Genomic DNA, 20,706 nt, shown 5'->3' on the forward strand with positions numbered 1-20,706 from the left:
CCGCCCATTTTTTAAACCCAAATTAACCTACCCGTATGTCTTTGGAATGTGGGAGGAAAGCCACGCAGACACGGGAGAAGGTACACACTCTTCACAGCTTTCCAAGCTGCCTGTCATTTCTGCAGTCTGGACAAGTACATATTTATACATGGAAGTAAGAGGTTACAGCTCCTTTGAGTATTTGAAGGGTATGCACCTCAAGTTCTGGTTGCACTTCAGCCCACACTCCCGATATTCGGGCAACCAGTACGCCGGGGGGCGGAGAGATTCAATCGGGGTCTTCCTCGTTGGTCTGCTCCTGAGCCTGGTCAAGGTGGTCATTCACAGGTCCATGCAATGGGCTATGGAGGATTCTGCCCGAGTCGATTACCTGCTCCTCTCCCTAGGACATGTCCCGTAGAGGGAGCACTCAGTGTTCACTGGCTCTTTGGAGGCTTTCGAGGACCAATGGGTGTCATAAGACTGGAGTGCATCCTGGAAAAGTATGAGTTTTAATTGGAGCATTTTGTAAATATTCTGATGGAACTGATGTAAATATGCAAATGAACCATTAAAATAAAATAAGTGTGGATACAGAGTGAAGCTCCCTCTACAGTACTCTGCCGATGGAAGTGAATCAGAATGAGTTACTGGAATGGGATTGTGGCAATGTGCTCTCCACCAGTAACTCCAACTCTTTTCCTCTTCCCACAGATTCTGTCTGACCTGCTGAGTATTTCCAGCATTTTTTATTTTTATTTTAGATTTCCAGCATCTACAGAGAATTTCTCATTTTCAATGGTTTCTGTCATGCAGATTCCTTACATCTGCGAACTGCCCTACATTCGAAGCAGAGTGTCCGTCAAGTGCCCAGATTTATTTAAACGATAGACAATAAAAAAGCGCCCAAAGCGTCCTCCCAGTATTATCACAGGCGATACCTGTGCACATGCACCACCCTCTCCTGGTATTGAAGGCCCAGCCGAGGCTGGTGTTGATCTCCCCTTATCTGGAGTCCGCCCGCTACCGCAGGCTGAGTCTGCCGGCCCTTCCCGCTCACCCGCCTCTCCCTCAGGCTGCCTCTGACTTCGTTGCCGCCCGGTGGGAGGCGGGCTCTGACGTCAGGTCATTCGGTTCAGTCGGACTGGGCTGGGTTCTGTTTGGTTTCGGGACGGGCGCCGGGGACGAAGTTACCGCAGCCCGAGGTAAGTTTTATCCCGAGCTCCGGGCGCAGAGCGCGGCGAGTCACGGGCTGGGGAGGCGGCGTGTGCTCGGGGATTGGATCCGCGGGGAACGACGCTGGGCCTCGTCTCACTGTTGAGGCCTTTCAGAAGGGGTCGTGACTGGAAAGTCACAATGTCGATGGCACCTGATGTTGGGAGCGGAGTAACGCGGTTATTGTCTTAATTTTCGAGTAAAAAGTGAGAGCGAAATGATGGACGAAGCGGCTCTCTTCCCCCACCCCCTCCCTCGAAACCCAGGCGCCCAGTACCATCTGTGAAACGCCAAACCGCCCCATCCTCGCCTTCACAGTCACTTCAGCTTCCTCCAGTTACTTGTAGATATTTGATTCTTCCGATAGAGTTTGTTTTTACAAGTCTACAATTTTTATTTTTAACTGCTGTGCTTGTCAGATGACCCGGGATGTGCCACCTCACACACACACACACACACACACACACACACACGCAGTCTGACTTCGGTTTCTGGCAGGTTCTGCTCCCGCACTTTTTCCTTTAGAGCTTTCGAAGTTCAGAGTATAGTTGTTACATTTTGAATCCACTATAGACTGTGTGGCAGAACCATAGCCACAGAAAAAGCAATTACTTTACACCATCTGAATCACAAAAGGCCGAACACTTTAGACAGAACGACCTACTTCTGTCCCCTAAATTTCTACGTTCTTCTGAAACAGTTTAGTTCTTTTGAACTTTTTTAAAAGTATTATTTGCATCGATTTCACTTTTGAGATCCCATAATATGGAAAGTAAATGGATTAAGAATTTCAAGCATGTGGTCCATGTGATCTATTGGGCTTTTAACCAGCCAGCCTGTTTGTATCTAGTTTTGGATTTCTTTCAGTTAGTTACCATAATTTTAAAAATATCCCGTAGAAGTCTATTACTAACCGGTTAATGTATTTTTTTCGAGGATCCACTTGTGTGAGTTAATTGGATTCCATACAATTATCAGGATTATTTTCTGAAGCAAAGTCTCAAATTTTTTAAATGACTTTACCATCAAAATATGATTGTTTTTGTCAACCTTAAGCTTCAAAAATGGGACTTAAAGAAAAACTCTTGCAGTAAGAACAGAGAATTGGATTCTTATGAAATTCCTGAATTGGTGGGTGTATGCAAAGAATCTGCCAAACTAGAAATGACAGTTCCTTTTGAGGGAGACCAGTAAAACGGGTCTTTAATTTATACTGCCTTCCTCCATGTTCGAGGAAGATATTTTAAAAAAAGGATGAATAAAAGGCCACCTTCTCTTCTCAGAAGGTTAGAAGTGTAGGAAAGCATCCAAATGAGTAACTGTGTAAAGAAAATACAGGAAATGGTGAAAATACTCAGATCAGATAGTGCTTGTTTAAAGAAAATAGTTATTGTTTCCAAACGAAAGCCTTTCATAAGAAAAAAATTATAACTGAGATGGAACTCTTTGGCTTGGGTGTTAATAAGATGAAAATCCTGCATTAAGTGGGCATGTGGATGAAGGGTAAGAAAGTTGAGAACTAATGCTGATGATGTATAGTAAAAGAATATTTAAATGACCACTGATAGGCAAAGAAAATTAAAGGAAGACAGCACTACAGCCCAAGTGGACTTTGCATAAGGATATTTGAAGAAGGAACACCTGAAATCAGTCACATATTTAGTTTGCAGCTTTTAGAGAATTATTTAAAATGGGACTGATGACAAAGGATTGTACAGGAATTAACACCAGTCTTAAAGAAAAAAGTTCATGGGAATGAGATGAAACCACAGACCAATGATTTTGCTTCAAGTGGAGACTCAGAATATGTGACAATGAAAAGGTTATGATATACAAGATAATTATTGTGGATTTATAGGAGATGGTCTTGACTTTTTAACAATGTATTTCCTTAAGGAAACTAGATTTTGATTACTTTGGAACTACTTTGTGATTATTAACTTAATAACCTCCATGCCTTTGGGATATGGAGGAAACTGGAGTATCTGGAGGAAACCCACTTGGTGATAGAGCATGCAAACTCCACACACCCAGCACAGAAGGTCAAGTTGCTGGAGCTGAGGGCCAGAAGCTCTACCAGCCGCAGCACTCTGAGATAAAGAAGAAAGCTGATTGAAGGTAGTCCAGGACATACTGTATAAATGAATGTTGGAAAAGAATTTAACAAAATGACTCGATCATGGAAGTAGCAGTATGAGAGCAGAATTGACCCATTGGCAGGAACCTGAGGGTACAAGTGAATGGAAGTTTTTTTTGATTGGGAGACGCTGTGTATTGGTGTTCACCAAGGGTCAGATTAGCCATCACAAATATTTTTAATTTTTATAAATGACCTAACTTTGGATGTAGGAACATACCATATAAAGTTTGCAGATTGTGCCAGTGGTTGGAAATGTAATTATTGTGATGCAAATAATTAAGACTTCGGAATGAGATGGACTGGATAGTGAAATGAGTGGAGAAATGAAGAAAGAAAGTACATTGGCACAACGTAATAACTGTAGATGAGCACAGAGACTTCAGTTCCCATTTATACAAATCCTTAAAAGGTTGCAGGAAAGTTGATTAAAAAAGCATATGGACTACTTGGATTTATAAATAGAAGTAAAGAGATCACGTTGATCTTTGTAAGTCTCTGGTTTGGCTTCAGATGAATTATTATGTACTCTTCTGGATACCACACTTCATTAAAAAAAACTCAAAGGAACAGGGAAACTTAACAATGATACAATAACACAATGAACTTTGTGTATGAGGAAAGTTGGAAAAGTTAGGACTTTTCTCTTTGAAACAGAAGTTGAACTTCTAGAGGTTTTAAAGATGAAGATGTTTTCCTGCAATAGATCGAGAAAATCTATCCATCTGGAGAGTGGGTCAGTAACCAGACATCATGCACATGGGTGAAAAAATCTACCAGGAGAAATTTAAGGGTTGTAAGGATCTGAAGAACTGTAAGTGGAAAGTGGTGGTAACTGATTTGAATAATTTGAAAGAGAGTTGGATTGATACCTGAAGAGCTTGAAGATTATAAACCAGAAGCAGAGTTGCAGGATAAAGCACCATTTCTCTTTCAGTGAACCATCACGGGTACTGTGGGTTAAATATTGTGTATTGTGCTGTAATTTTCTTTGATTATAACTGAAGACAAAGGACTTTGGATAGGTAGAAGAGTGAGATGAACATTATTTGACATTGAAAACTGCATGGGTAATTAGAAAAGGAAATAAAAGTGTGATGTAATGCAATTGCATGTATACTCCTCTCTATTGCTTGTTCTCAAACATGTAATAGTATTACAGATTATTTTAAATGCCAGTATAGTTTCTTTGGAAAATAATTTAAGCACTTGTCTAAATCAAATGTAATGAAATGTCCTGCTTTCCAAACCAATTTTGCAAAAACTAACTAGGATCCTTTATAGAGATTATACCATACCATTACTTGTCACAAGTAGTAAACAAAACTGTCTTTAAATATGATGTAAGGCCCAGGATTGATTGCAACATAGCTTAATGAGTGTTATCCATGTCACATTATATTTCGGCTGTAGTCGTGAGTGTAGCTTAATTAAAATTACCCGCCGATAACTTCCATTAACAATCTGATGCACAATATAATTCGACTGAGGAATGTGAAGTATATCTTTAGAAAAGATATTGTACTGTGAATGGGTTTTTGTTTTCAACTCATTATAAGCTCTTCAGTGTCGTAATAGTAATCAAGCCTTGTGCAACAATGGAGCAGAAGAAGAGTGGTATGCTCTGGGACATGATCATTAAGTATGGTTACTGATCACCATTCTTCTTCAGACATGGCCTGATGTGTGAAAAGTAACATTCCTGCCACTAAAGTGCCTGGCAATGACCAACTTCAGCAGGAGAGAATCTAACTACCTACCCTTAGCCATTCAATGTTGTTACCGTTATTGGTTCCCCTCTATCCCCCCCCCCCCCCCCCCCCCCAATATCAATATCATTGGGTGGCATTGACCAGAAACTCAATTGGATCAGACACATAAATATAAGAGCGGGTTGGATTGGAGGCTAGGTATTCTGTGGTGAGTGATTCACTTCTTGAAACCCAAAGTCCTTTCCACATGTACTAGGCACAAATTGGGGGTGTGATGGAATACTCCTTACTTCCCTAAATCAGTGCAGTGTCAACAGCTCAAGATGCTCAGTACCATCAGGACAAAGCAACCCACTTAATTGGCACTCCAACTGAATATTCATTCCCTCCACTATTGGCACACTGTGCTTGTAGTGTGTATTGTCTACAAAACACATTCCAGTCACTCGCCCATTTACTCTCTCAGCAGCTCCCAAGAGGGACAAGGATAGTGAGTGCCTGTGCACCAGCACCTGCAGTTCCTCTCTATGCTGTGCACCATTCAGATTTGGAGATGTATTGACAACCATTCCTTATCGTTTGATCTCCCTAACCAACAGCACTGTGGAAGTATCTGCAAAAAAAAAGGACTGCAGCATTTAAAAAGGTGGCTCACCACTATATTCTCCACGGCATTTAAGACTGGGCAATAAATGTTGGCTTTGGCATTGAAGTCCAGATTCCAAAAGTAAAGAAAAAATGTAGCAGCGATAAGCATTTTGGCAAGATTAGAACAAATCACCACTAGATGACCAAAGTTCCTGTTATGAATTCAGCCAAGGAAGCCTATATAACCTCATTATGGTAAATATAGTTCATTAATGTATTATAGAAACATACAGCACCAGCTCATAATCTCCATATATTTGCATACACATCTTTGTTTTTTGGAAATCAAAGATGTATATGCACATAAAGGAAACTTATTTACTGCATTGTAGCATCAGCTAGGATGAGCAGATGAAAGGATTTAAGCATATAATCTAGATTGATGTGTTGTTGGAAATTTTCCCCATTGGATGAAATGTTAATCCCGATACATCAACCTGCTTGGGTAGATGTAAAAGGTCTTCAGCCACAATTCTAAGATCACATGAGTAAAGAGCAGGAGTTGGTTACTCAGCCCCTCTAGCCCGTTGTGCCATTCAATAAAACCACATCTGATCTGATTATAATTTCAATTTTTGACTACCTGTGACATTTCATTTAGTTATCAAATAACTATTCAAACACTCTGCTATCATCATTCTTTAAGGAAAAGTTCCAAAGGCTCTCAATACTCTGAGGGGCAGAGGGTGGAAATTGCCTCATCTCTATTTTAAATTGGTAGCCCTTTTAAACAGAGGCCCCTAGTAATACATTCTCCTAAAAAAAAAGGAAACATTCTTTCCACATCCACCCTGTCAAGAGCCTTCAGGTTTGTGTGTGCTTCAATCAAGTCCCTTCTAACTGTAGCATAAACAAATCTATCCTGTGCAAAGTTTCCTCACCATCCATCCATGTGTATTTACTGTTGCTACTTTATTTCCATAATCAACTTCTGTGGCTTATATTAACTTTTACAATTGATAGCTTCTGTATACTCTTTTGCAACTCTTTAGCCAGCAGAAAGGGAATTGCCGTCATCTGGTTGCATACATTTGTCTTTTTTTAATTTATGATCCAAATTCAATGAGACCCAACATGTCTTGCAAAGCACCATCTGCATATTTGTAATTGGCTGATACTTTTACTCTCCTACTGAACAAAGTTGAGTTTATGGAGAGTTGCATATTTATTAACCAAACCACATGAAATCTTGTTTAATTTGAAGTTTTCTGAAAGGGGTGCTGTGTACTTTACTCCAATTTAATCCTTTTTCCTATTAGTAACTTATGTTTAGGTGTGTTTCTACATTACCTCATCCAAATGCCTGTAGGTGAGGTGTGAACTAAATTTTAAATTGACACAGAAAATTATATCATAGGGTGTGTCATGCACAAATGACATCAAGTTGGTTTCTAAAAGGATGCCACAGCAATACTTGAAGTGCAGCATAAAAATAGAATTTATTTAAGACAATATTTTAAAATGCTAGTTAATAAGCAAAAGCACATTCTGTTTAACCAAGGGATTATGTTAATGGGTGTATGACAATCATCACCAGTTTATATTTCTAAAAATGAAAGGATTATCATATTAGTAAAATGCAGTCAATTTTAAACACCCCTAATTTTCATAAGTTAATGATAGTTTTAAAAATGACATTTTGTCCTCTGAACAGGAGATATGTCAATTCTAACAGGTTTTAATACATACTTAAATCCAGACTGCCTTCATCAAGATCTTATGAACAGATCATTGTCCACAAGAAAGCAGCATAATATTCAACTACAGGTACGCCCCATCTGAGGTTCTTGACTTGCCTTCTGAATCATTAATCTGAAAGGTGGATGTTTTCACGTGGCTTTACGCTTTTATGAACACAGCACCTGTTTAATTTATAGCTCTCCAGTTACTGGTACAGTGAAGACTGTGTATCATAAGAAATCCATCACAACTTACCTTTTTACTAAGGAATTAAAAATTAATGTTGTGCCAGCTTTCGTACATTTTATAACTTGAGAACCCTATGTAAACCAAGATTCTATCTGGCAGGTTCTATTCATTTGCTACACGATTGAATGAAAACTCAATTTATTTTAAAGAAATTATCATTTGTTATAAAACATGAGAGCCTCGCCACAATGCATCACAACTGAAACACTGCCCAAGGCAATTTCAGTCCTGATGCAATAAGTGTGGTGGGGCTCTTTGCAGGTGGATAGCTTTCATGTTTTATTTTGTTAGAAATGTATTGTTATAGCAGGAATACAGAAAGGGGAAGGGCAGTCAAAGAATGACAATTCATCACAACTGAATATAGGTCACCTATCTGAAATGTTAACTGTTTCTCTCTCCAAAGATGCTGCCTGACTTGTTGAGTATTTAGTTTTTTATGGATTTACCTTGAGTTAGCAGCTGTACTAGTAAATTCCAATACAGTTAAACATTGTGAAAAGGTTGTATATAAAAAGATCCTGCTACATGCACAACACTTCATTTGTAAACACAGGTATTACACAGTTAGCAATAAACTCATTATTAGAAAGAGAAAATTCCATACTCTTTCCACCCTCTACGGAACTATAAATGGTTATCTGAAAGTCAAAGATACACATAAGCTTTCCCATTCAAAATCCATGAGAAAACTCCCATCATGCTCTGTGATTAGCGTGATTGTTTATTTGAATTTTATTGATAAATTTAGCCCCTTTTTGAAAGGCAATTTTAATTTAAATATAGGTTTGGAGAAACAACAATCAAGTAGTATGTGTAATAAATTTATTAACTTGTAAGAAAGAATACTAAAAGTTCAGAATCAGGAAAACTGAGCAGTGGCGAATTATTGATAGGAAAACTACAAACTCTAGGAGAGATTAAAAGAAGCTTTTGGTACAATGCAAAATAAATACATAAACCTAAAGGACAAAAGTGCTACTCATACAGCTAAGTAACCATTGCCACAGTAATGAAAGAAAAAGTTTTTTGGAAGATCAAAGGAAATCTAATAGTCTATAAAATTCCTCAAAACAATACAGAGGAAGTGATGAAACTCAAATTTCTGAAGAAAATTAAAAGAGATTAACACATTTTCTTGTAAGATATTATACAGAGACACACAGGTGGGACTATAAAAGGATGTCAATGCATTAAAGACCAAGTCCTGGAGATTGTTAAATGAATGTTTTGTATCTGTTTACATAGCAAAGCAAATTGACAAAAAGTCAGTGGAACAAGGAAAACTAAAATATTTGTCTAAATCTACAGATTCTTGTGGTTCCTATGCCTGTGTATTAAAAATACTCAAATATTAAAAGAATATTTGAATATTATTGCATACGTATTAGATACCATTTTTCAACGTGTTCTAAATTTAGGAATTTTGTTTTTTGGATTGGAAAATGCAAAAGTCATTCCATTATTTAAGTGAAGCGGAGGAGGAAAGGAAAACAAAAATTATAGATTTTTCAGTTTAGTTCAGTTATTTTGTAGCTGTTTGCATTTAAATTTGGAGAGGAGTGACTGAGATCTTGAGAAGTGTGAGCAAATTAAGGGGAGTTAGCATCAATTTGGTATCAACTTTTTTTTAGATAATCTCTGGTTTATGGTCATTTTGTTGAATTGAGCCTTGAATAGGAATCGGGTAATCCCATGCACACCCAACCAATGACTTTGATTCAGTATAATCTACTGATCCACTGGATCATTAAGAAACCATTTAATTAACCGCTATATTTGCAGTAATCCACAGAAGGAAAGGACTGAAATCAGATAATTTTCTAAATCAGTGGGGTTGTATTTGCACCAGATCTGAAGACCAAATCTTTGATCTCCTCGCAGCCTGAGGCAGTGAGTTCTCACATTAGGGAAAAAAAAGTCAGAGATGGTGAGCACACTAACATTGCAAAATATCTGGGAATAATGAGATCATTTTATAGCTTAAGGTATAATACATTGCTGATAAGGAATTTCATATTTTGGGAGATGTATAATTACTTCCCCACTTTCATTTTGTGCTGAGTCTGCTTTAATCTATTGTGGTAATAAGAACCTCTAAACCAGGACAGTTTCAGATTTCAATATCTGTTTTAAGCCTTAATGTGAAAGGGGGGTCAACTGAGAAGATTCAGATGGGTCCAGTCTTTCAAAACAAGAAAGGATAGCAACTAAAAATTAAAGGCAATAAAATGTGCCGATTTGTCTTTTTTAAGAAGGATATCTATCTTAAGTCGCACATTAATGGTCAATTAAAACAAATGGGCAGGTATGGCAAATTGTTCCAAATCATTAATTTTCTTTTCCCTTGTGTACATTGCAACTGACAAATATTATTAACAGAAAAATATCATTAATGTGTCTTTATATTTATTTAGACACCAATCTTAAGTAAATAAGTTATTTGCCTTAAATAAAACAGATGTTATACACTTTGCTCTTTTGTGAAGGATAAGAAATGTATTGCAGTTACTAGATGTGGCCTAACAAAATATATAGAAGTAGATATGGACAGTGATTATATAGAAACATAGAAAACCTACAGCACAATGCAGGCCCTTCAGCCCACAAAGTTGTGCCGAACATGTCCCTACAGTAGAAATTACTAGGCTTACCCATAGCCCTCTATTTTTCCAGGCTCTGTGTACCTATCCAAAAGTCTCTTAAAAGACCCTATCATATCCGTCTCCACCACCGTTGCCAGCAGCCCATTCCACGCACTCACCACGCTCTGATTAAAAAAAAAATTACCCCTGACATCTCCTCTGTACCTACTCTCCAGCACCTTAAACCTGTGGCCTCTTGTGGCAACCATTTCAGCCCTGGGAAAAAGCATCTGACTGTCCACATGATCAATGCCTCTTATCATCTTATATACCTCTATCACGTCACCTCTCATCCTCCGTCACTCCAAGGAGAAAAGACAGAGTTCACTCAACCTATATTCATAAGGCATGCTCCCCAATCCAGGCAACATCCTTGTAAATCTCTTCTGCACCCTTTCTGTGGCTTCCACATCCTTCCTGTAGTGAGGTGACCAGAACTGAGCACAGTACTCCAAGTGGGGTCTGACCAGGGTCCTATATAGCTGCAACATTACCTCTCGACTTCTAAATTCAATTCCACGATTGATGAAGGACAATCCATCGTACGCCTTCTTCACCACAGAGTCAACCTGTGCAGCTGCTTTGAGCGTCCTATGGACCCGGACCCCAAGATCCCTCTGATCCTCCACACTGCCAAGAGTCTTACCATTAATACAATATTCTGTCATCATATTTGACCTACCAAAATGAACCACTTCAAACTTATCTGGGTTGAACTCCATCTGCCACTTCTCAGCCCAGTTTTGCATGCTATCTATGTCCTGCTGTAACCTCTGACAGCCCTCCACGCTATCCACAACACCTCCAACCTTTGTGTCATCAGCAAACTTACTAACCCATCCCTCCACTTCCTCATCCAGGTCATTTATAAAAATCATGAAGAGAAAGGGTCCCAAAACAGATCCCTGAGGTACACCACTGGTCACCGACCTCCATGCAGAATATGACCTGTCAACAACCACTCTTTGCCTTCTGTGGGCAAGCCAGTTCTGGATCCACAAAGCAATGTCCCCTTGGATCCTATGCCTCCTGGCTTTCTCAATCAGCTTTGCATGGGGTACCTTATCAAATGCCTTGCTGAAATCCATATACACTACACCTACTGCTCTCCCTTCATCAATGTGTTTAGTCACATCCTCAAAAAATTCAATCAGGCTCGTAAGGCAGGACCTGCCCTTGACAAAGCCATGCTGACTATTTCTAATCATATTATACCTCTCCAAATGTTCATAAATCATGCCTCTCAGGATCTTCTCCATCAATTTACCAACCACTGAAGTAAGACTCACTGGTCTATAATTTCCTGGGCTATCTCTACTCCCTTTCTTGAATAAAGGAACAACATCCACAACCCTCCAATCCTCCGGAACCTCTCCCTTCTCCATTGATGATGCAAAGATCATCGCCAGAGGCTCAGCAATCTCCTCCCTCGGCATATATTTGGTAAAAAGATTTGAAAGTGGCCTGTTAGAGCTTTTGTGTTTTTTTGACAAGATTTCCATTTTTACCCAATAAATGCTTACATTTCTAATTTCAAATTTACCTTCAGTTAAAAAATATCACCAACCATTTTAATGTAAATGGCTGCCAACTTTTTTAAAAAGATTTTAGTTGGAATGTTTGGGAAGCTGGAAAAGTAATAATAGTCCAGTTTTAGTTTCCATAAGAAGGTAATTGATGGGCCATCGTGAATTGCCAAAGTTTCTATTCAGGCTGGATTAGATAATGAGCTTGAGGTTGATGAGTGATGAAGAGAAGTTGGCATTTGTCAAAATTACAGGTGTGTACGATTTGAAAGTAAATGTGCTGGCATTGGAAGCACATGGATCAGGTGAATTACTATTGTGATTGATGTGGATCTGTCTCATTAGTGCAGTTGCATTCACAAAGGTGACTGTGTAGCCGAACGCGGCGCGTTGCTGAAAGGAAAATTCAGAGACGTGGAGGCTGAGCCGGAGCACACTTTACTGTAGCAAGCAAAACGCATGCGCAAAAAGTACCCGAAAGCCCCTCTGGCAGGCGTGACGTAAGGTTCCTGTCAGAAGGCCCGCACCGCAGTTAGTCTACGACGTGATCCCGTGCGTCCGCCCGCGGCCGCCGATGACGGTTCAAGTTCCATGAGTACGGGCCGCTACACCTGAATATTTTGGCACATTTCTGTACAAGCACAATACTTGTAGCCAGTGTGTTTTTCTGGCTACATTGTTTGGTCAGTGTGGTCAGCCAGATTGTTATTGTATGTGGCATTAGTTGCACTGTTAAAGGTCAAGTTAACACTTTTCTGTATTTTGGAACCGTTCATTACATGGCCATTATGTGTTACTGATGTTGTGCCACTTCTAATCCAAGCCTGGATGCTGTCTGGATCCTTCGACAAGCTTTGGTATCAAGCAAGTATTGGAGTTGAGGTCATTTGGAATGCAGCTGAAAATAGTTTGACTCTATGTACTATCTTGAGGAATTTTTCTGATATCCTGAGATTGTGAAGATTACCTCTGGTATGCCAAATATGATTACACCATTCAAGCATTTTCTCTTTGACTGGCATAGACCCCTCCCACTAGTTATTTCAGCAGGGCTGTTTATAGCCAAAGTCAGATACTGCTTGATATTGATATTGTTACTTCTCCTCTAGCATTCAGTGTTCATGTTCATGCCTAGGGTTCTGTCAAGATAGTTCCTTGTCTATGTGATTTAAGACAGAAGACTATTTTCCAATAAAGGCTTGGAGAAAGAAAAAGGTTTTGGAGTTTTTTTCATGAAATTGTGTTATAATCGAGAAACTGTACACATCTTGTACCACTGTTTTTTGCCAATGAGATATGTGTTGCAACTGATACAGAAAGAAAAATAACGTAGGATTATTAATTAAGTGTTGTATGGATGTATTAAAATATGTATTTAGAAAGTTTGAAGTTATATATGGTGTGCAATGTTGCTTGAGCTACGATAAAAGCCACGTGCAGTTTCAGAAAATGGATTTATTACAGACAATTATAAATGCCATGCTCTTAATAATGAGGTTTGGAATGGATAAACTTAAGTAATGTGATGAATGGACAAAAATGGATGGGAAAAGACCTATTCATCTGTCTACCCTGTTCCATGTCTTAGCCTAAGCTTTGTAATGCAGATAAAACTGGATTAAACCCCAGACCAGTGAGCACAAAAGATTGGAAGAACACTCACCGGCATTTTTAGTGGATCAAAACTAATCCAGGAGATTACACTCATTCTGATTTTTATCATTTTATAAAGGTAGAAATGGGTTTGGTTTCTTCCTCTAAGAACTACAGCAAATTAGTGTTAACTGCACAAGCCAGCAGTCAGTTCTACAAGCTCAACAATCTGCACCTAGCGCTTGGCTGAGTTTTGCCCTTGCATACTTCATAAGATTGATACCAGATTCTCTATTCTTTTTGTCCAAAATGGATCCCTTGACACCTGCATTGCAGTCTATCTCCAACAGTTTTGCCCTCTCACCAAAACTTCCAGTGTCACTTTAATATTATGCTATGGTCTATAATCCTTTATAATACACTAAATGTTGTTGTTGTCAAAAGTGGATGTATGGATCTCTATTGTATTATCAAAGCCATTAATAAATGTAGGGATTAGATGAGACCCCAACACACATCTTCATGGGAGGCCATTTAGCTCCTCCCTTCCAATTCTAAGTATCAGCTGTTCCAAATCTCCTTTGGTTTAATCAATCACCTAAATAATTCAATATCTTGCCCTTGATTCTATGAACTTTAATTATTGTTAATGGTCTCTTTTGTAAAAACTTTAATATATATCACTTCTGAGTCCTTAAAGACTACACATTGAAATTCTATTGCGTACTATTTTGATCACTTCAGAAAAAAATCATTAACATTTGTTAGATACAACTTTCCCTTTACAAATCCATATTGACTTCCTCTAATCAACTCAAATTTCTTTAGCTGCTCAATCACTTAGTCTTCATCATGGTTTCCAATAACTGTGCATTAGACTAACAGGTCTTGAATTTCCTGACTTTACTCTCTCACCAGTGGTAAAATAATAGTGCTCTCCTTTCACCTTAAAGAGAGATACCTAAAATAGTCTAGTGATCTCTGATGCAAAGTTAATCCTTCCCAGCTCCTTTTCTTATCAGATATCAGTTCAATAGGATCTCTGGCACCCAGCAACTGAACTGTCATCAAGCTGGTAGAGCAACCAATCACACTAAAGATTTGCCTCACAGCAAACCACAAAGGGGGAAAATCAAATTTGTATACAAGTTTTTAAACATTTAATAAGTATTGGACCCTAAACATTATTAAGATATAAGCTTTCATAAAAATATTTTAAAATACTTAAGGAAGGGAAATACAATATTAATACATAAAATTTCTTTTCGAGACAGGATTTGTTCAGCTATTTTATGGCTTGGTAACCCAATAGAACAGACAGGCTAAGTAACAATGTACAATATTTTATAGTATATACAATATAGTAACAATGTACTATATCATGAGACTGTACTCTAAATTACTCTTAATTTCATTGGTGACATCTTTACAGGAGGACTGAATCATTGACAGCAATTTAGGGGATTACTGTGTTAAATTAAGCCTGTGTGGGAATTCCAAAGTTGCTATTAATTTTATATTGTAATGATGGTGAACAACAGTAGTTTTGACATTATTATCACTTCAAAATTTGGGCCATAATCATTTCTCCAGTAAAATAATAAACCTCTGTAACTGTTAGTGCATATTTTCAAATGAGGAAGGAATTTTTTTTTACCTATAATGTGTTTGCTTTGTACCCAAGCAACTAGACTACCAGAGCAGTACAACTTTTCAGCAGTTGCTCTTCAGATATGTTTACCTCAGATAATGCTGCTGGCTAACCTGATCAGTCTGTTGCATCCTATTGATGCTGGCTAACTCACATTTTAGAAGACTTCACTCTTTTATTGTGAAATGTATATCATTGATTGCATACATATGCAAATCCCAGCATCATTCACATACTGCACTTTGTCTACTGAGGCTGGGGTGCCCTTGATTTTAGGGTACAGGTTCCATAGGTTAAACATTTTTTATTTAGTCCTGTAAATCGGTTCCACTCCAGCAGGAACTTGGAGGTAAAGTGCAGTGTTGCGGCACTTGCGGGCTGCCCCCGGAACACTACGCAAAAGACACATTTCACAGTGTGCTTTGATGTACATGTGACTAATAAAGACATCTTATCTTGAGAAAAGTGTCAGGGCAATGATGCAACCTTGATTAATGCTAGTTTTCACTGACACTGACTGCTTTGGTTAGGATCACTGCTTGCATGCCCTCATGAAGCAAATGTAAGACGGGGATGCATTTCAACCAGCAGCTAAATTTAAGGAAGGTGCTCCACAGTCTCACTCGGTTGGAGTAAAAGGTCTTACTTTATTTTATACAGCTCAGTCACAGGCCCTTCCGGTCCAATCAGTCCACACTGCCCAATTACACCCGTGTTAACCTACCCATACGTCTTTGGTGGTTGTTGCTGCTCCCTATATTGGAGTTGTCATTCTGTGAAGGTCATGTCCACTGTATCACTAGATGGACAAAATTATAACTGTTTCAGAGAGCAGCTCTTTGGCTACTTTGAGGAGCTGGTTGAGAAACCCCTGACAGTGATTTGCCATTATTTTCAGTGCACTTGCACAGCCCTTGGCCAGCTGATGTAAAGGCAGTTTAAAGATCATGACCTCAAACTTGCAGAAAACAAGTAGTCTGCTGGGCAGCAGTGATTACTACCTTTCAGTATGTTTATGACACTTGGACTATCTACAGCAGTCACCTCAAAACACTGGAGAGACGTCATCAAATCTGTCTCTGCAAAATCCTCCAAATCCATTGGAAGAGGATCTGTTTCATTGTCCCCACTCTGGCCAAAATTCCATTCCTAATTACACTCACTCTGCTCCATTGAGTAGGCCATATAATTTGAATGCCTACACCAGCCTCCTGAACAAAACGCAAGTTTTCAGAGCTCCATCACGAGAAGAAATTATCAGGCAGGCTGCAGAAAAATATCAAGAATTTTCTCGAAATCTCCTTGAAAAATTGCAACATCCGTGGCCCCACTGCTCAAAGTGGAAGTGGTACATTTGGTACTGAGAGCCTCAGTCCATGTGTTGGCAGCACACAGAAGCCCATGGCAAACAGTGGAAGAAGTGCACCACCCCACAAGCTACTCACCCAGCTGCTCCATCAGGCACCTCCTGTCAATCTGTAGTGGAGTCTGCAGGTTCCACATCGGTCTTGTCATTTGCCTCAGAACAAGAGTTGAAAGTAGTCGTCCTTGATCCCGAGGGTCTTCATAAGAAGAAAGCAGCAATGGCAATGAATGCAAGAAGAAAAACAGTTAACAACATCTTGTTAAGGTGCAATTACCTTTTGTGTACATATGCTTTTCTAATCCCTTTCAAATAGTGTTTACATTAAATAAAGTTTAACTATTTGCCATTTAAATAAAGTTTGCATGCATTGTACTGAGGTTTATTTAGTTGTAATCTATAATATAAATAATGTTACTACATTATGTAGACTATTGTATGTAGCATGCAAATTGTGTTTACATGAATGTGCCTGATATAATTGCGTAAAATTCCTCTAACTCCGTTATATATAAATGGAGAATATAATTTGCAAGCATTTTGTCAATTAAGTTAGATTGTTAGTTGCATAGCTACATCAAGATTCAACCAAGCACAGAGAAGTAAATATAATTAATACTAGGAATATTGTTACAGTGTCTAAAATGGAATTGAATATGCAAACTGTATATTAACAATTTCTGTGTTAGTGAAGCACAGAAAATGTACAACAAAGGAAGAGTCAATGAAAGTCATAGAATTGTACAGCACAGAAACAGGCCCTTTGGCCTACCATTTCCATGCCTGTTGTACATATCTTTACTAATCCCATTTGTCCACATTAGGCCTTCTATGCATTGGTGATTCAAATACATGTCTAGAGGCTTCTTGAATGTTGCGATAGTATCTGCCTTCACCACCACCTCAGGCAGCAGATTCCATTCTCTATCCAACCTCTATGAAAATATTCCCCCTCAGATCTCCTTTAAACCTCCTACTTCTCACCTTAAACCTATGCCATCTTGTCTTAGATACCCCTACCATGGGAAAAAGATTTTACTATGTATCCTATCTATCCACTTGCATAAGGTTATATTCCTCTCGGATCACCTCTCGGTCTCCTCTCTCCCAGGGAAAACAAGGCCACCCTATCCAGTCTCTCTTTATAACTGAAATGCTCCAATCCCAGCAACATCCTGATGAATCTGCTCTGCAGCCTCTCCAGTGCAATAACATCCTCTTTTAGTGAGGTGACCAGAACTGCACACGCTACTCCAGGTCTGCCTAATCAATGTTTTATAAAGCTTTTACTAAAGCTATTATAATCAATTATTATGATATCCCAGTTCTTGTATTCTTTGCCACAGCCACTGCAAGCATCCTATATGCCTTTGTTGCCACCTCCTCCACCAGTGCTGCCACTTTCAGAGATCCAGAGAATTGGACCTCAAGGTCCATTATGTCTCATTCTAAAAAGAGTTGCCCTCTCTAATCTCATCATGATCCAGAGTCATGCAGGTTATGTTCTTCAGCTACACATCCAAATTCCATTTCAATGTGATGAATGTTTCTGCCTCCAGCACTCATTTTGGCAAGGAGTTCCAGACTCCTACTGTGTTCAGGGCAAAAACATTTTTTTGTCATCTTCCCTCTAATCCTAATTTAAGTTTATGACCCCTGGTTTTGACCCCTCCACTAAGGGAAATAGGTCTTTCTTATTTACACTGTCTAGGCTCTATGTAATTTAATATATTATCAATTAAATGTCTGCTTGGCCTCCTCTGTCCCAAAGAAATCAACCCTCGCTTTTCCCGTCTTGCCTCATGGCTACTTTGCCCAGGATTAGGAGGTGTTTCTGTAAATCTCCTTTGTATCCTTTTCAGTGCAACTGCATCTATAATGTGCCAATAGTACTGTACTCAAGATGTGGCCTAACTAGTGTTCTCTATTGTTCTAGTAGAATCTCCCTGCTATTCTATGCTTTGGCAAATAAAGGAAAGTGTTTTTACCCGTATTATTGATTTGTCCTGCTCCTTTTTAAATCTCTGTGAATTTGCACACAGAAGGTCCTTCTGTTCTTCCACATCCCTTGGTATCCTCCCATTTATTGCTTGTTTCCTTGCCTTTTTGTACCTCCCTCAAATGCATCACCTCACTCTTATGTGGATTAGATTTGAATTGCTATTTTTCTGCCTAACTGCTCAGACAATCTGTCATCATTCTGCCCAAAGCTTTGCTCATGATCATACAACAACCAATTTTAGTGTCATCTATAAGCTTTTTATCATGGCTCCTTCAATTGGTTCTCAATCAATGACATAGACTACAAAATGCAAGAAGCTGTATACCAACACCTGTGGGACACCACTGGTAATAGCGCTTCCAGTCGTAGGTTTGTTTGATACCATTTCACGATGCAACAGAACTAGTGATTTTGTTTTACATTCTCAAGGCATGGGCAACAGTAGCCAGACCAAAATTATTGACCATCTTTAATGTCCATGGAAATGTAAATCAGTGACTTGTTGAGCCATTCCACAGGACAGTCAACTGCACATAGGCCGGGCCAGGAAAGGATAGCAGTGAACCAGTAGCATTTTAATAAACATCTGACAACTTTATGGTTTATTTACGTACTTCAAAATTGAAGTCACTTTTTTACGGTGAACATTTTGAACCAATGTCCTCTTGATTACGAGTCTGGTATCTGAACCAAAATGCTGCTGCACCCAATTGCCCTAGAATAAAAAGCTCCTTTAGAAAGTGAAATCATGCACAGGTATTTGCTAAAGACAGTTTTATATCTAAATGTGCAACTAAATCTAAACAGATTTTGTAGTATATTAAAGCTGGTGTAATTTCAGCATCACTGAACCATTTCTGAATGTGCTTGTGCTGATCTGCAGAATCATTGTTATTTTTACTAAAGCAGAGGATTTACAAGCTGAAGCGAATACTGTTAAGTTTCAGTTGAATTATTGAAAGGACTGTGTGTTTATGCAATGAGATTTGATTTTTAAAATAAATAGTAAATGCTTATATATGGTTAAGGTTGCCTTTGAAATATGGGTGATGGGTGGGGATTGGAAAAATATTTACCTTAGGATTGGGTTTATAAACTTCTTTATGTCAGGATCTAAACAGTAGCTCACTGCTTCTTCAAACCTATCTTATGTTTGACTATGAAAGAATTTCCTGATGACTTATGCTGATTCAGATTAGTTTGTAAGAGCTATGAATGAAAACCTGCTGGCATTGTGAGTCAGCAAGGAACGAGATTTAAAAAAAACATTGGGCCTCGAAAGTAATTTTTTTTTGAAAAAGAAATACAAATTTTGCATGTAAATAAAAATGTCTTACTGACAGCATTGAGGCTCTTATAATGTGCAACAAGCACTTCTATTCTCTGCTCAGCCTTTGATTAGGCCAGTCTGAGGTCATGGTCTGGCCTCCAGTTGATTTACGTATCTGGTCTCCAGAGTATTCACAGCTTTTTTAGCCAAGCATGAAAAATATTCCTGCTAGAGATGGGAAATGCAGAACTCTGTGTTTGTTTCAAAGCTTCCATGAGTTTGCATTGGCATTATTGAGTCATAGGTTCTCTATGATCCTTCCATCTCAGCTAGACTTATCCTAAACCATTTGGAACAACTTGGGTTTGCCAACAAGGTGAACTTTGCCAATTAATACTTTTTTTGGTGTTTTTTGGAAAAGTAATTCCAAAAGTTTTCCTACAGCCCAGCCATGTGGTTCAATATGCCAAGTTTTAGATTTTCTACAGGAGAATTATCATTCCCTTTAAGAAAGGCAGGAAGTACAGGGACATTCCCCTGGACAGTTGTCTGTATGGAACAGGAAATGCTCATGGGCTATCACCATGCATACAAAAATATATATTAGGAGCAGGAGTAGGCCACTTGGCCCCTCTAGCCTAATCTGCCACATAATACGATGATGGCTGATCTGTTTGTAACCTCAACTCCATGTTCTTGAATAGCTTCAGTAATCTTTCATCCTCCTGCTTATCAAGTATCAATCAGTCTTTGCCTGAAAGATACTCTAAGACTCTGCTTGCACCACCCTTTAAGGAAGATAGTTGCAAAAGCCCTCAAGTCTCATCTCTTATAGAGTGCACAGAATAGTTGGCTGATAGGGAAGCCTCTTAATCAAGTTCACAATTTTGTGAAGTGAACCTATCACTACACCCTGCAATGATTTGGATGTCAGGCCCTTGCTATGCGAAGTGCAGTGGTCACTTTTAGATCAGGTGCAAGTTTTTGAACACAAACAATAAAGCCTGACTGGCAACCCATTTTATCCCTGGCACTG

General features: G+C 38.8%; 1 protein-coding gene across 7 annotated transcripts in view; it reads left to right on the forward strand.

Moving 5' to 3' along the window:
- The first annotated feature begins 897 nt into the window (after positions 1–897).
- The window catches only part of clip1a (CAP-GLY domain containing linker protein 1a), a 125,720-nt gene continuing 105,911 nt past the window's right edge, over positions 898–20,706 (forward strand). For 2 of the 7 annotated variants that reach the window (XM_052031871.1, XM_052031872.1), the window contains exon 1: positions 907–1,184. The gene's annotated coding sequence lies outside the window, so the exon portion shown is untranslated. Of the gene's footprint in view, positions 1,185–20,706 lie in introns of all 7 variants that reach the window. The other 5 variants (XM_052031873.1, XM_052031874.1, XM_052031877.1 and 2 more) reach the window with 4 other exon arrangements.

This window comes from Pristis pectinata, chromosome 17 (assembly GCF_009764475.1).
Source record: "Pristis pectinata isolate sPriPec2 chromosome 17, sPriPec2.1.pri, whole genome shotgun sequence".
Taxonomy (NCBI): domain Eukaryota; kingdom Metazoa; phylum Chordata; class Chondrichthyes; order Rhinopristiformes; family Pristidae; genus Pristis; species Pristis pectinata.